Consider the following 13,099-nt stretch of genomic DNA (forward strand, 5'->3'; position numbering starts at 1 on the left):
AGAGAGAGAGAGAGAGAGAGAGAGAGAGAGAGAGAGAGACAAAGATAGATGAGAGAGATAAACTTAAACAAGGGAATAATGGATTCTTTAGTTGCTTTTGAGGAATAAGTCTAGCTGATAAGTGGAATAGAATAAAGAGACTCAGAGAAGTCACTCAATGTACTTATTAGTTTGGCTGAGATATTGTTTTGAGTGAGGTGATAGTCAAGCACAGAGTGTTACCTCAAATTGATTTATTTAAAATAGAAACCGTATTTATTAAGTAATTTTTATGGACAACTTCTGAGACAGAAAAAAGAAACTGACATTTACAATTCCAGAGTTTTGAGTTGCCCTATACACATAGATTTCCTTCACTTATGTGAATTCAGGGCAGATTTCTATAAGTTTGTTCACTTTCTGATACAAATTATGAGTATATTTGTGAAAGAATGTGACCCAGGTTTAGGTAGGAATTATGAAATCTTTGACATTTACATGTTTGCTTTAATATATGTATATCTGAATTAAAACTCTTATTTATGTCACCTTATATTAAACTGTCATATTTAAGACAAAAAAGCAACATTGGTATTAATGTATGGTTATATAAACAGATAAACATGGGTAGTAACTTCAGTATGTGATAGGTGATTGATAGGGGAGGTGTTTGTTCTCAGTGCAGAGATTCCTATGACTCTAAAGTATTTGAATATAACCAAGTGGTAATGCTCCTTCTTGCGGAACCTAGCCTTATTAGGGTAAGATCAGGTTGGAATGATGGAGTCACCTAAGAGAATAAATTTGTGTCTGCATATCCAAGTGAGAAATATGAAGTAATGTAGTAAGTACTGATAGCCACACAACATTTGTTATGGCAACAAATCCTGTTTGTTTGTTAAAGAAATATTTCCATATGAACACAATCACAAATCACTCTTCACACAAATAATGTCTAAATGATTGCAAAATTATCAATTGCTCATGGATAGACTGAGCTAATAAAGTAAAAATGACAATTATACCTAAATTAATTTATTTATTCAGTGCCATACTAATCAAACTACCAAAAAATTATTCTATAGAACTAGAAATAATAATAACAAAAGTCACTTGGAAGAACAAAAGGTCCAGAATATCAAGGGAAATGATGAAAAGAAATGCTAGAGAAGGTGGCCTAGCCATACCAGATCTTAAATGTATTATAAAGCAGCAATCATCAGAACCACTTCGTACAAGCTAAGAAATACGATGGAGGATCAGTGGAATAGGTTAGGTACACAAGACCATAGTAATTTACTGTTTGATAAACCTAAAGACACTAGCTTATAAGATAAGAACTCACTATTTGACAAAAATAGCTAGGAAAACTGGAAAATAGTGGCAGAAACTAGTCATAGACCAACATCTTACACCGTATACCAAAATAAAGTCAAAATGGGTACATGATTTAGATATAAAGCCTGATAACTATAAGCAAACTGGGAGAACAAGGAATACTTTACCTATCATATCTGTGGAGAATGGAAGAATTTATGACCAAAGAACAGGGAGCATTATGAAATGCAAAATGGATAATTTTGATTACATTAAATTGAAAAGTTTTTGCACAAACAAACCAATGCAGCCAAGATTAGGAGGGAAGCAGAAAACTGGGAAGAAATTTTTATAAGCAGTGTCTCTGATAAAGGCCTCATCTCTCAAATATAAAGAGAACTAAATCAAATTTATAACAATACAAAACATTCCCCAACTGATAAATGGTCAAAGGTTATGAACAGGTAGTTTTCAGAGGAAGAAATTAAAGCTATCTATAGTCATATGAAAAAATGCTCTAAATAACTATTGATTAGAGAAATGCACATCAAAACAACTCTTTACTATATCACACCTATCAGATTGGCTAACATGACAAAAGGAAAATTATGAATGCTGGAGATATGGGAAATGTGGAACACTGATGTATTGTTGGTAGAGTTGTGAACTGATCCAACCATTCTGGAGAGCAATTTGGAACTATGCCCAAAGGGCCATAAAACTGTGCATATCCCTTGACCCAGCAATGCTACTTCTAGGTTTGTATCACAAAGAGATTATAAAAATGGGAAAAGACTCAGTCTTTTGTCTCAGTGCGGCCAGCTAAGGGCTGCTTGCTGACAGACTCCTGCCTGTGCTCTCTGCCGACACTGACATTGGTTGGGCCTCGCATGGAACTGCACCCTCCATGTCCTAGTCACGTGCTTACACGGTGCCACCCTGGTGAAGCTATGGAAGGCTGCAAAGAATCAAGGGGAGCCAAAGAAAATGGTCCCTCTGCCAAAGGAGATAGAAGACAGTTAAGATGAGGACATGTAAGAAGAGGAAGAAGAAAGCAGTGGGGAAGAGGTTGTAGTTCCTCAAAAGAAGGGCAAGAAGGCTGTGGCCACACCATCAAAGAAGGTACCACCAACCAAAAAAGCTGTTGTTGCCACCATGCCAGCCAAGAAAGCAGCAGTCATTCCTGTTAAGAAGGCAGCCATCCCAGTCCCTGCCAACAAGGCAGCCACCCCCACTGCTAAAGCTGCTGTCACACCAGGCAAGAAGGGAGCCACTCCAGCTAAGCCAGACACCACCCCAGTAAAAGCAGCAAAGGGGCAAAAAATGGAAAGAATGCCAAGAAGAAGGATGGTGAGTCTGAAGAAGAGGACAGTGAAGATGAGGAAGATGAAGACTTTGAGCTTCCCAAAGCCAGAAAGATGGGAGCAACTCCCACCAAGCAAGACTCTGAGGATGAGGAAGATGAGGCGGAGGAGGACAGTGATGAGGGTGGAGAAAATGAGGATGATTCTGAAGAAGAAGCCCAGGACACCACACCTGCAAAGGGGAAGGCTGCTGCCACGAAAGCCGTTGGCAGGAAACCTGGGAAGGCCAAGAATCAGAGGAGGAGGAAGATGATGAGGATCACGAAGAGGAAGATAATGAAGAGGAGGATGAGGAGGAGAAGGAAGAGGAGGAAGAGAAAATAGAAGAAGTGCCTGTGAAAGAAGCACCCAGAAAGAGGAAAAAAGAAATGGACAAATAGAAGGCCCCCGAAGCCAAGAAACAGAAACTGGATGCCAAAGTGTCTGCAAATTTCAGTCCCTTTGCTGGCAATATGAACTTCAACAAAACCGCTTCTGAGCTTAAAACTGGCATCACGGACTTCTTTGCTAAAAAGGACCTCACCGTTGTGGATGTCTGCATTGGTGCCACCAGAAAGTTTGGCTACGTGGAATTTGAATCTGCTGAAGACATTGAAAAGGCTCTGGAACTCAGTGGCTCCAAAGTGCTTGGCTCTGAAACTAAGCTGGAAAAAGCAAAAGAAAACAAGAAAGACCGAAATGCAAAGGACCCTCTTCATCAAGAATCTGCCATATAAAGTAACTCAGGAGAAGCTCAAGGAAGTGTTTGAAGATGCTATTGAGGTCAGATTCGTCTGCACCGAGGGTGGGACCCCTAAAGGAATTGCCTGAGTCGAATTTAAGACCAAAGCAGATGTGGACAAGGCCTTGGAAGAGGAGCAGGGCACCGATATCTACGGCTGAGGGCTCATTCTGGACTACACGGGGGAGAAGAGCCAAGGACAAGAGAACTCCAGAAGGAAGAATAATTCCTGGGGTGGGAGCAACAGCAAGACGCCAGACTCCCAAGACCCAGAAGCTGAACAATGTGGCCTACAGTGCCATGGTGGAGAGGCAGCAGGAGGTGTTTGAGAAGGCCACGTCCATCAGCTTGCCCCAGAACAACTGAGGGAGACCCAAACGGTATGCGTTCATTGAATTTGCCTCTGCAGAAGATGTGAAAGAAGCTTTGAATTCTTGTAACAATGTAGAGATTGAAGGCAGGGCCATGCAACTGGAGCTGAAGGGACAGAAGGTGGCCAACACAGCCCCAAGAAACCATTCCTACAAAACCTTGTTTGTCAAAGGCCTGTCTGAAGAGACAATGGAAGAAACATTGAAAGATTCCTTCCAAGGCTCAGTGGGTGTCAGGATAGTCATAGTCAGGGAGAGGGGGTCTTTGAAGGGGTTCGGTTTTGTGGACTTCAGGTCAGAGGAAGAGGCCAAAGCTGCAAAAGAGGACATGGAGGACGGGGAGAACGATGGAGTCACCCAAGACTGGGCCAAGCCTAGCAGCTTTGGAGGCCGAGGGGGTGACTGCCTCCACGGTGGTGGCCAGAGGCTTTGGGGGTTTCAGAGACAGAAGAGGAGGCCGAGGAGGCTTCAGAAGAAGAGGCCGAGGAAGCTTTGGAGACCTAGGAGGTTTCTGGGGAGGCTGAGGCGGTGGAGGCGACAAGCCACAAGGAAAAAAGACGAAATTTGAATAGCTTCCCCCTACTCTTTTCCCCTGCCATGTGAACTGACACTGGGGGTTTAATCCTGTTGTCTAATCACTTTTGGAGCCTTCTGAGGACATTCCAAGACAGATGGGCAGCCTGAGGGCATGTTGGACAAACTTGGATGACATTCCAAGAGAGAGAGAGTGTGTTGGTTTTGACTGGACGGATATTCCATATAAACTTTTTGCAGAGATGGTGGTAGCTGTGGGAGGTCACCTTTTTGTCTATGAGTTGGGTTGAGTTTCTAATGTTATATGCCACAAAAAAATGGTACAAAGCCATTTTTTCCTACAAAAAAATGGTAAAAGAACACACATGTACAAAAATATTTGTAGTAGCTCTTTTTGTGGTGGCAAAGATTTGGAAATTGAGGGGATTTCTATCAATTGGGGAATAACTGAACAAGCAGTAGATTATGAATGGAATGGGATACTGTTGTGCTATAAGAAATGATGAATAGGCAAACTTTAGAAAAACCTGGAAAGACTTATATGAACTGATGCTGATTAAAGTGACCCTAACCAGGAGTCTGAAGGCCTATTAAAGTTCATTATTTTCTTTCTCTGTCTCTCTGTCTCTCTCCTTTTTCTTTCTCGTGGTTTTTTCATGGTTTTAATTTTTCCTTACATATTACATGCCATGTTGGGGAGGGGAGAGATGGGGAGAAAATTTAGAACTTATAAACTTATGGAAATTAATGTTGGAAACTAAAAATAAATTTTAAAAAGCTTTTAATTAAAAAAGAACTATTTCCTCTAGTAATTTATGTTCTTGAATTTATTAAACCCTCAACTACTTAAAACAAACACACAAACAAAACCTTCAATTGCTTCTTAGTCATCTGTTTTGTTCCATAAATTTACTTTTCTGTTTTTCAATCAGGATCTTATATAGTTTTATTTTTCCTGCTTTATGATAAGTTATTGTAAAGCCAATCATGGGTAGCTCTCCTGAGGACTGCTGCTGTGAATAACATTAAAGATCTAATTGCATAGTATACTGAACTTTCTATTTATTCAGTAATAAACTAAAGCAAAACATTCAAGAAACTAAAGCACAACATTCACAACAATATAACATAACATTACTAAAGTGACCACATAGTCTTAAACAAAATACATCATTCAGTTAAGTCATAACCTCCTCAATCAATATATAGTACCCAAGTCAAATCTTCTTTCATCTTGCCTCTGCTGGTTTCCAATCATCCTTAAGGGGTAGAAGAAAGTACAAACACCATCCACCCCTAAGTCACAATAAGTTACAATATCATCAGTCAGCACTGAGTACCCAAGTAAAGTATTCTTTCATCTGAACTTGAGGCTGACTTCCAAATCCCATGGCTCCTCTTCCATGCTCCCAGCTCTTGCCTGGATTTACCCGACTCTTGCCTGGATTCAGAGGTAGGCAGCTGTCCCAGTTTTTGCCTGGAGTCACACATAGGTAGCCTTCTGCTCAGGTTCTATCTCAGCCCACGGGGGCTATTCCACTCTAAGCCCTTTGCAGTTTTTGTTTCTAGGACGAGAAAGTTTAACAGAGCTACAACAATATTTACACACATTACAGCACTATCATCTCAATTCACTTTCTGTCTGACAAAGTAACACAAACCAACAGACGAAGCTTTTGTCTGAGAAATCAAAGACAAATCAACAGTAAAATGCCAGGACTTTTGTAAACAGCAGTAAAGCCCTTTTTCAGGGCTTCTGTATCAGCAGTAAAGTCCTCTTTCAATAGACGGAATGCTTCTTTTTGATAAAGTAACATCAACACAGACACAACAGGCAGGCAGAGTGCTGGACATCACAAACATTCTCCCTCTCAGCTCTGTGTTGTCCTGGTTCATGCTCAAGCTTTTATCAGCTCTGCTTCTTCTTGTTCCACCCTTCCTGTTATGCTCTTTCAGCAAGCCCCTCCCACACCATTGGCTCCATGTGATGATGTTAGGTCTGTTAAGAGCAGGGAAGGTCTCCAAACTACTTTAGGCCTATTAAGGACAACACAAATGTATACTGTTTCCATCAAAAATTTGATACAATCAAAGGCAAGGCTCAAAGACACTTGAATAGCTGAAACAAAAAAGTACTACTTTGCCATTACAATTATTTTTATAAAATATCTAAACTATTATATAATTTAAATATTCCTTTATGCATTAATTTTGTTCTTATAAATTAATTTTGTTATTATTTTGTCTAGTTTAGTTTTGTTTTTTAAGTATCAATCATTCAAGCTTTTATTATCTCCTCTGCGCAGGGCACTTTGATAGGTACTTTAGATTCAAATACAAAGAATAAAACTGTCCCTTCTTCCATAGAGCTTCCATTCCATGCAAAGAGAACTTGTAAATAGCTATATCATAAATATAAAGTGAAAAATCTATACTATCTGTACCTATATCTATCTCTGTGTATATATAGTATATATATACATATATACACAACATATTCATACATATATATGTAATACATACATAAACAATGTATTCACACACATACATACACACATATATTCCAAACATTTAAGGACAAAGTAATTGGGTAGAGAGGACTCTTGGATGTTTGGACTTAAGGAAAGATTTCATACAGAAGATGCTTCTTATATGTATCTCGAAGGAAGAGTGGACTTTGTGGGGAAAAGACAATAAGGTACACTTTAGGAACATGGGAAGGCCAGTGTAATGCACAGTCAGTGGAACTGATTAAGTTAGATTTGCACTTAAAGAAAATTAGGAGATGCAAAGTAGAAGAGAAGTGATGAATGTCTTAGCTATTACAGCTATGTAGAGTAGAGAAAAAGTTTTGGATACAAGAGATATGAAGCTGGAAATTACAAGATTTAACAACTGATTTTATATGTAGACTGAGAGACAATAAGGAGTAGAGAACAGACATTAAGAACCCAGAGCACTGGAAGGATAGTGTTATATTTAACAGAAATAAGGAAATTTAGAAGATAATCTGTCTCACAAAAAAATAGGGGTTAATCAAGATAAGACAGAAAGGTAGAACTTATGATATGAAGGCATTTATTAATGAAATGTCTATAGGTGAAATAAAAAGGAGTCAGCTGCCTCAATTAATAAAGTAAGTTTGTTGGGAAAAAAAAAGATCCTCACTGAAATCAGAATCAGACTTACAGGGAAAATCACAGTTCTGAGGAAGTAATCCTTTATTTTACTAAAAAAATTTCCTTCATGGAATTCTTAAAAGATTTTTCAGCCAATTCTAAGGTAGATGAAATAGTGGCCCTATTCTTAGAATCAAAGCCAAAGAAATAAGCAAGGGGATGAGAAATACTTAAAAAATCACTTCATCTATTTAAGTTGATAAGTGCTGTGGAAATGATAGCATTTTATGATACATTAAAAGGAGTAAATATTTTTAGGGACATGATTACATTAGATGTACCAGCATGCTTAAAATAATAATGATACTGCCAGTTTTATTAAAAATAACTGAGTCAGTCTTCATAATTTTTTTCCTCTTTGTATTTCCAGAATCTCTATTTCAAATAGAAGCAGAACAGACATATCTATATTTGGGTAGATGATAAATCAGAAGTCTATTAAATAGCTGCTTTAGTCAGTCAACAAGCATTTATTAAGCATTTGTCACTTATGTTTCAACGTTTTAGAAGCAAGTTAAAAAGAATTAAACTTATCTGTAGCTAAAAATAACGTTTTACATTTTATTCCTCTTAGAATATTTCTCACCTTGTTCCAAAAGAGCAAAAGAACATAATAGACAGGGGATCTGCCTCAGGGTTGAGAAGGTGTGAGTTTAAGCCATGACTTTGATGTATACTGGCTGGGTAAATAATGGCAAATGCTTAACATTTAAGAGCCTCATGAAGTTAATTTTTCTAAGACTATATGTTATATAGGAGCTGCTGTGTTCATTGGTCAAGGAAAATTTCCATACCAGGAGTTCTCAAAATTTATAAAGTCATGGGGGGGGGAGGTGAGAGGGGGAGAGAGAGAGAGAGAGAGAGAGAGAGAGAGAGAGAGAGAGAGAGAGAGAGAGAATCTGTGAAATAAGAAGATATATAAAGAACCTTTATCTCAAAAACTTTCCCCAACTGTTACACTTGTCTTGATCTCTATCCTTTGACGCTATCTCTATATGTTCAGCACTGTGACCAACATCACCATTTGGTATGTTACTTTTTCCATGTAACTTCTTTTTAAATATTTGATGTCTATTAATATAGATATTCTATCTATTACAACTGATTTGTATTAAATAGCCACAACTATATAGTCTCTGTAACATACAAAGATAGAGGGAGAGGGAGGGAGAGAAAGAGAGAGAGAGAGAGAGGACAATGGTATTGAAGAATTGCTGCTTTGTTTTTTTTAGAAATCATGTCATTTTCACAGTTAGGTTTTTAGGTTTTCTGGACTCTAAATCCAGTTCTCTAACCCCTGAATCCTCAAGGTCACACATTTGGGAGCTTGTAATGGTAATAAAATTTGAAGATCCCTTTGTATTGCTAAACTGACAGGTATTTAGCACCTAATTTTGAATTAAGCCTCTGTTAAAGAAACAGAAAGTATGAACCCCTGTTGCTGACATAACAGGAAGGGGATGAACAAGGAGGAGCAATACTGTATATAAGGATATACTGCAGCTGGGAAAGTCAGAATTTCTGGGGAACTTGTGGTGGCAGAGCCAGAGCTGAGGGCCAGATGGAGCTTCTGAGGCTGCTAAGGATCCCTGAGGGCCAGCTGGAGCAGCCAAGGACTTCTGAGGGCCAGCTGATGCTACTGAAGACTGAGGAAGCATGACTGTGGTGCTGGTATTTTGTACAAATGTTGTTGTGACTTTGTTAATGTGTATGAACGTTCCTGTGGCTTTGTTAAGCCTTGTCTTCACAGGAACAGAGATTGTGAGGGATTTGAGGTGAACTGGACAATGTGAGCTTCATTGTGGAGCAGGAACTGCATGGAGAGCTGGACAAGGAACTGGGAGCTGTCTGCCTTTGAACCCAGGTGACAGTTTGGTGGATTCAGGTAGGAGCTACCTGCCTCCAGTCAAGATGTAAAGACCTCTCTGTGGATACTGAGTAGTGACTGATGAAATTGTATGAGTAATGAGTGACCCTGATGTGAGGTTTTACTTTGGGACTCACTTTGGGAAGAGTTGTGTGATTTGGCCAGATGAGACTCTGGGCAGCTATTGAGCCACCCAGCTTTGAAAACCCAGATGTTGGTGCTTTCCTCTCTGGTAACTAACTAGGTATGGATGTAATGGTCAGACAGCTGGAAGCCCTGTCTGCTAAATTGTGTTATTTTCTGTTGTAGCTTCTGTTTGTATTCTCTGAAGTTTTTCCCCTGAACTAGGTAAATGATATATGTTTGATTGATTAAAGTGTTGAAGTTGTAACTTAATAGTACCCCATGAATGGGGGACTTTGACTATTGTATTTTGTGATTGAATTAAGGACTCTGTGATTGACTAAATGAATGTACTTTCTTTATGATTGAAAACTAATCTCCAATTGAGACTATCCAGGGGTTGAGTACTCTGACTTTTGTATTTTGTCTCCCTTACCTTAAGGATGATTGAATGATCCAGTTACTAAATGATTGTACTTTGTTGAAAACTATTGTGACCACTTTGGTGAAAACTATGTGGCCATTTTAGTGATAAGTCATTGTGAATGCTGTATTTTGTTTTTTCTGTGATAAGTTGTAACATTGTGAATGCTGTACCTCGATTTTCTGTGAATGTTTTGCTTTGATTCGTTATTGAATAAATAGAATGTTCGCTATACTATGTAATCAGAACCTTGAAAGCTGTTACAGCAGCATTCTTCTGGAAAGCTGCTTGTGCATGGTCTTACAGAGGTGATAGCACCAGAATTCAAATCCAAGTCATACTATTTCAAATACATAGTTTCATATTGAAGGAATGTGATCTTCCTCACTGGTACCCTCTTTATAAAGATTTAAGATCATTTGAAATATTTGGAATAAAACTGAGGTAATTATTCTGAAGTTATATATAAGTGAAATTGATAAAGTAAGGTTTCTTTTTGCTTAAAATATATCTTCTACAAATTTCAAAATTCAATATATATGGAAAAGTAATATCTATGGAAAATTATTGATATAACTTCTTTCAATAATATGTGATCATAGACTATTCCTTTTAGAAGTCACAGGGAATCATCTAGTCTAATCCTGTATTTTTTAGATATTTTTAATATTGAGTTCCAAAAGGAATGAGTTAGTTGTCTGGCTCAAAATTAGTGTCAGAACCAAGACTGGACCTTAATTGCCTTTCCCCCTCACCCAGTCCTCTTTCTACTCCCCTATACTACCAGTTCATTTTGCAGTAGATTTTCACATGTCTTCCTTCACTTTTATGTGAAAAAGAATCAGAGTCTGTTTACTTTAGAAGTAGCTCAGTCTTGATCGAGCGTAAATAATGAATCAAATTCCAACTTTCTTCGGTTCAAACTTCCTTTTTGAATGGCAAAGTACTATCCATTCCAAGTCCTGAACTGGTTTAGAAACACTGAGAACAGCCATCTTTGGGGAGCTGAAGATCATTTAACTCCCTAGCTTCAGAGTATTTTAAGATCATAGTCTGATAGGGAAACAGGTGGGAGTGAGAGAGAGGAAGAGAAAGAGAGGGAAAGAAATGGAGAGGATCAAAGGATTTTTATGCCACTGCTTGTCTTTGAAAAATAGCAGAGGAAAGGTTCAAAGCTCCTTTGTATACAGAGGCTGAAATAAAAGGACAGTAGAACACATTGAAAACACAATGAAAAATGAATGCAGTTATAATAGGTACTCACTGGTTCTTCCCTTGCTCCTCACTTTCTTCTGTTCCCCTTGCTGCAATGAAGCCTTTTTTCTTCTCTTTTATTGTTTTTCTCCCTTATAAAGATTTATGCATGCTCATTCCCCAAGTTCTGTTTTTTTTTCTGTTTCTGTCTCCTCACTTTACTTTCTCAGCAGACCCTTGGGTCAGATGCATCCATTATATTTCTTATTGGGATTTTCATTCAAATTGATGAAATGAGTTGTATCTATACTGATTGGATTGGCAGGCTATAAAATTGACATCCATTTATTTCCACTGCATTGCTGTAGAGATTATAATACTCTACACTTGCATGAACTATTTGAAGATATATGGAAAATACTTTACCAACAAACCTGTGGGGCAGGAATTGCAGGTATTAGTCTCTGCATTTTGCAGATGGAGAAACTGAGTCTGATAAGTTAAATGATCCAATGGTGGTTAGAGAGATGGTAAATGCAAGTGCAATGATTTGATTAAAAATCTCTTGACTCCTGGAAATGTGATCTTATGTAGCAACACATGTTGATTCTTATTGAGCACTAATTGATTTAAGTTAAAAGCAATGAATCTTGGATCCCAAAGGCATCAAAAGAAAATACTCTACCCCCCTCCAATTTTGATATACTAAATATTAGAGTGTATATAGGCAAGTTTTTATTAATTAAGTCACAGTTTTTATTATTCTGTTCTTATGTAGTATGTGTAATTTCTATTTGGGATTGAGGAGATATATGGCTCAATGTCCTTGGGATACAAGGAAGAGAAACTATTCATTCTAACTGGTATAAATATAAGAGCTGTGATGCTTCATTCTATTTATGTTGTTTTGGGTCTCTTTGTCTCTGTGTTTGAGGCTGTCTCTGTTAGCCTCAGTCTGTCTTTCTCTTCTTCATCTTCTACCAAACTCCCTTCCTGCCTCCTGGTATCTGGGGAGCTCAAGCATATTACCCATATCAAATGCTATCTTCCATTCTACTCAAGAATTTTCTTTCACTGACATTAGTTGGAATAAAATATTCAATAACCAGCCCAGTTATAGAGAGAGGGCAGTACCCTGTTGAACTAAAAAGGCTTTAGGCATATTTAATGACATGGCTGATTTTGTTAAGCAAGAAGCCTATTAGAGTTTTAGAAGGCAATATCAAGGACCTTGAGAAAATAAATACTTCTCTTGTCTTCACTGGGATGAATTTCAACAGTCAGATTGAATCTACTGTCAAGGTTAAACTCTTTATATTCAATGACTCCAATTATTTTGAGCACCAAATGCTTTAATTATCTCAAGCAGGCAATTAATAAGCTCAATTCAAAAAATCAGAAATCACGATCAAATTGTTCAGCATTCAAATTTTCTTTCATTTAAAAATAGTCTGTATTTCATGGACTGTTTTATGACTTCTGCCTTTCAAATTTCCTTTTACATATTTAGGGGGTATAATTTGATACAGGCCACTGTGTTTTCAAATCCTATTTTTTGCCTTTTGACACTAAAATTGTTGTGCAGTGAAAAAAGAATGTGTCTTGGCATTAGGAGACATGTAAGTTCAAGCACTGCACATGACTTTAACCAGTTATATGACCTTGGGCAAATAGCTGAAACTCTCTGTTTAGTTTTTCATATTTCAAATCATATTTCAAATGCCATCAGGTCTTACCTCACAGGGTGGTGAAGATAAAATGTAATGATGTATGTAATGTACTTTAGTAAACTTTAAAGCACTACATAAACTTCATTTATAATTATGAATGCCTCAAAATAATATGTTAAATAAGTTCTTACTTAAACCTACCAATGACATTTCCAAAAGAGAGAGCAATGTTATTTTATAGTTTTTTCCCCAGAACTTTTTTTCCCTTTAAGTTCTTTCTTTGTTTCTTTTTTGTTTCTCCTTCCTTCCTTCCTTCCTTCCTTCCTTCCTTCCTTCCTTCCTTCCTTCCTTCCTTC

At 37.8% G+C, this 13,099-nt stretch overlaps 1 pseudogene; it reads left to right on the plus strand.

The window, feature by feature from the left end:
• The window catches only part of LOC138146708 (nucleolin-like), a 32,483-nt pseudogene extending 28,128 nt beyond the window's left edge, over positions 1 to 4,355 (plus strand).
• The last annotated feature ends 8,744 nt before the right edge of the window (positions 4,356 to 13,099 follow it).

This window comes from Petaurus breviceps, unplaced genomic scaffold (assembly GCF_028583685.1).
Source record: "Petaurus breviceps papuanus isolate PSGF00001 unplaced genomic scaffold, PetGlider_PUasm1.0 90769, whole genome shotgun sequence".
Taxonomy (NCBI): domain Eukaryota; kingdom Metazoa; phylum Chordata; class Mammalia; order Diprotodontia; family Petauridae; genus Petaurus; species Petaurus breviceps.